The sequence below is a fragment of the Gracilinanus agilis genome, chromosome 2 (assembly GCF_016433145.1).
Source record: "Gracilinanus agilis isolate LMUSP501 chromosome 2, AgileGrace, whole genome shotgun sequence".
In the NCBI taxonomy this organism is placed as follows: Eukaryota; Metazoa; Chordata; class Mammalia; order Didelphimorphia; family Didelphidae; genus Gracilinanus; species Gracilinanus agilis.
The window spans coordinates 227475692-227480043 of NC_058131.1; positions in this window are offsets into that span (position 1 = coordinate 227475692).

Sequence of the window (4352 nt, forward strand, 5' to 3'; positions counted from 1 at the left end):
ACCACCTCACAACTAGCAGACTGGTCAATATAGCAGCAAAGGAAAGTGATAAAAAAGTTGGAAAGTTGGAGGGGATGTGACAAAATTGGGGCATCACTGCACTAATGGTGGAGTTGTGAATTGGTCTTGCCATTCTGGAGGGCAATTTGGAACTATGCTCAAAGAGCCTTAAAAGACTGCCTGTCCTTTGATCCAGCAATACCACTGCTGGGTTTGTACCCCAAAGAGATAATAAGGAAAAGGACTTGTACAAAAATATTTATAGCCGTGCTCTTTGTGGTGGCAAAAAATTGGAAAATGAAGGAGTGTCCATCAAATGGGGAATGGCTAAACAAACTGTGGTATCTAATGGTGATGGAATACTATTGTGCTGAAAAGGAATGATAAACTGGAGAAATTCCATGCGAACTGGAACAACCTCCAGGAATTGATGCAGAGCAAAAAAAGAAGAACCAGAAGGGCATTGAGACAGATACATTATGGCACAAAAGAATGTAACAGACTTTTCTACTAGCAGCAATGCAATGACCCAAGACAACCCAGAGGAATGAGAAAGAACGTTATCCACACCCAGAGAAAGAACTGTGGAAGCAGAAACATAGAAGAAAAACATATGATAGATCACATGGTTTGATGGGGATATGATTGGGGATGTTGACTCTAAATGATAATTCTACTGCAAATATTAATATTATGGAAATAGGTTTTGATAAATGATACATGCAAAACTCAGTGGAATTGCTTATCAGCTCAGGGAGGGGGTTGGAAAAAGGGTGAAAATCATGAATCACATAACTATGGGAAAAAATTCTAAATTAAAAAAGAAAAGAAAAAAGTTCACGTGAAATCCTTTACTTTCAAACTAAGAAAGCATTTTCCCATAAAAATAGTGTTATAAATTGGCAATTTAGGTTTCTGGGTCAGTCTATAATGCCCATTTAAGTCGTAATAGTATTTGTAATATAATTTAAATATAGTACTCTTGAATCTAATCATTATATCCAACACCAACAAACAGTGCTTTACACACAGTAGTCCATTAATAAGTGTTTACTAAATTGACCAACGTTTCTGTGGGGAAAAAGTAGAGCTTTCTAGACATCCTCACCACCACCACCAAATGGAGGATCTGGTACCTTCCATCAAAACAGATGCTTATAGCTGCAATGGCCTGGAGCAAGGGCATCATAAGGATTCTAGATCTCAATTTTTCTGCTTTTCCTTCAACTGCCACCACTCATTTTAAAATGATGAAACATTTTAAAATGATGAAACAGCCTGAGGAAAAAAATAACAAACAAGGAGTATTTTTTAAGAGGTTTTGTAACTGGTAAAAAAAAATCTCACAATAAAAGTTTTCTTTTAGAATCAATGGAATATAAATGGTTGATTATTTTTAGGTGATTTCCTTCCATATTTTCATACTCCTTTTCCAGAGTCCTTTCTAATTCTTCTACATATCTGCATTTGGTCCTGAGGTTGGCACTCCCATTTCCTTACTTTCCACCATCCACCAAAGCCCAGTACAGAGACCTAGTTTAGCTGAAACAGAATATATGATGGGAAGAAATAGAGAATAAAGGTGTAATGGTAAGTTAAGAGTCCAATTGTGAAGGGCTTTAACAGCTAGACTAGAAAATTTCTAACTTTATACTGAAGCAGTGAGTAGCAGGTGATATGACCACACCAATGCCATAGGAAAACTATGGGCAAAACTGAATGGAAGATGGAGTAGAGACAGGAGAAACTGAAAATGGCTGACCAATCAGTCCAGGAAGAGCACATTAACCTTAGAACTTCACCTCATCCCTACCCAACTCTCTGATTAGAGGAAGGGCCTGAATAAGAAACCTCCATTTAAGAAAAAAAAAGTTTAGGTCAGACATCTTTTGTGTCCCCAGCACTTAGCATGGTGCCTATCACATAAAAAGCATTTTAAAAAATGTTTACTGACTATTTACTGATAGTCTGAGTTACAGTAAGGATGATATAAATGGATAGAAGAGAATAAATGTCAGCCAAAAGGAAGGAATTAGCAAGACTTAAGCAGGGAAAGAAATGAAGTAAAAAGATTAAACATTCAAAATTATGACTAAGAACTACAGTAATCTTGGAAATATAGCTTCGATAATACAAAGAATTTGTTATTTCTGGATTCTAAAACCAATTTTAGAATAAATTATAGCACAACTATGAAATTGGAAAGTACTCTGGGTAGGAAAACTCCTTCATTATTCTTTTTCTTAAATTTTTAAACACGATAAAATCTTATTTGACAAAGTCCCATTTCTAAATCCTATGATGTTAAATTGCTCATCTCATTTTCATTTTTAAAATTTACAGGTTTCACATTTCTGTTATAAAACTGTACAAACAAATAAAGCTCATTGTGTATAGTAGAATAGTATGTAGAAGAATAACCAGGTGTTAAGATGAAAGCTTATATAAAATTAAAGGACAAAAAGCTGAGAACTATAATGAATTCTTAAAGAATATTTTATAAAACAAACAAGCTTATAACTTTTATTTATAGGGGCAGCTGAGTAGCTCAGTGGATTGAGAGCCAGGCCTAGAGACGGGAGGTCCTAGGTTCAAATCTGGCCTCAGACACTTCCCAGCTGTGTGACCCTGGGCAAGTCACTTGACCCCCATTGCCTACCCTTACCACTCTTCCACCAAGGAACTCATACACAGAAGTTAAGGGTTTAAAAAAACATTTAAAAAAATAAATTAATTAATTTTAAAAAAAATAACTTTTATTTATACCCTCTGTAATGTTTAGACATCCAATTATTTAAAGGACAATTTATGGTCCATAAACTTCCTAAAGGACCAAATAGTCTATGGAGAAAAAGGGATTGATCAACTATAAAAATCTTTAGTTAAGTCTATAAATAATTTAGCAGTTCGTGCTACTTTACTGAACCTAATAGGGAAAAAGGTAAATGAAGTGGGACTAAAAGAATGTGACCTTAAAAATAAAGAGACCATGTCAAATAGAAATAGCAAGACTTTTCCCATGTCCTACTAACAGGTGATGTACAAAATTCAAAGAAAGAAACTTCTGCTAATCCTTAGCTAAGGGTGACTGCCCTACCAGAAAGACCTTTGTAGCGCTTTAGTTTAAAGAGTCAAATACTCCAGTAAAGACAGTGAATGAAGGCACAAAAAGACTGAAGCTGCCAATCAAAGAGATGGTCAGTGGAGACACCACTTCCTGAGAAAAACTCAGCATCCAAGCTACTTACCTGGCACAATGTGGCTTTCCAGGCCATCCATCAGCCACAGTAACTACTGGTCCCATTCCAGCAACAGTAGAACTTGGGAAGCATCCAACATAGGCACCAAGTGAGCTGCTCTACTCAGCTCAGAAACAAACTGGATTGTTCAGCCAACACACCAATCCCTATGAGAAGCAAGCCCAGCTGAGCTAGTGGTCCCTCAGAAATAGTGTCTTGCACAAAATAAGGCCAGTTGAAAAGAGGAAAGATTCATCCATCGTGGATATACCATTCCTAATCAGGATAACTTTCCAGAAAGGACATCAAGGTCCTGCAGCTTCAGAGTGAGTACTCTTAGCCACATGCACCTCACCATCATTTGGACTTGACATTTTTTCCCATGGTTCTCATTCCTATACCCTGAAATCTTGGTATACGGCATGGTGTTTAAGGAAGGGGAGTGGAGAAGAGTGAAGGAAATGAAGAAGAAAGGGGAGAAAAGAGGAGGGAAAGCAATAAGAGGGGAGGGGAAGAAACAAGAGATGATGGATCTTACCAGCCTACTCTCTCAAAAGCATTGTTTTGCCACATGCTACCTTTATTACACCTGCTAAATTGACAAGAAATTAAAAATGATTAAATGTTGACAGCATTGTGGCAAAACAATGTTTGTGAGATTAAAGGTTTGTGAAATTTCTCAAAGTTTACTATTTGGAAATATACAATAGAAAGCTTGGTGCCACAGTGGATATAGCACAGTCTGGAGGCAGGAAAACCTGAGCTCAAATGCAGCCTCATGCACTATACCTGTGTGACCCTGGTCAAATCACTTCACTCTGTTTGCCTCCGTTTCCTCATCTATTAAAGGAATGGAAAAGGAAATAGCAAACTTCTCCAGTATCTCTGCCATGAAAACAACAAATGGGATCAGGCCTGACTGATACAAATGAACAACAATATACAACAGAAATTACCAAACTGATTAGATCCTCTCACCAAACAATCCATGTGCCATAATTATATCACAAAAATAACGGAAGGAAGGAAGGAAGGAAGGAAGGAAGGAAGGAAGGAAGGAAGGAAGGAAGGAAGGAAGGAAGGAAGGAAGGAAGGAAGGAAGGAAGGAAGAAA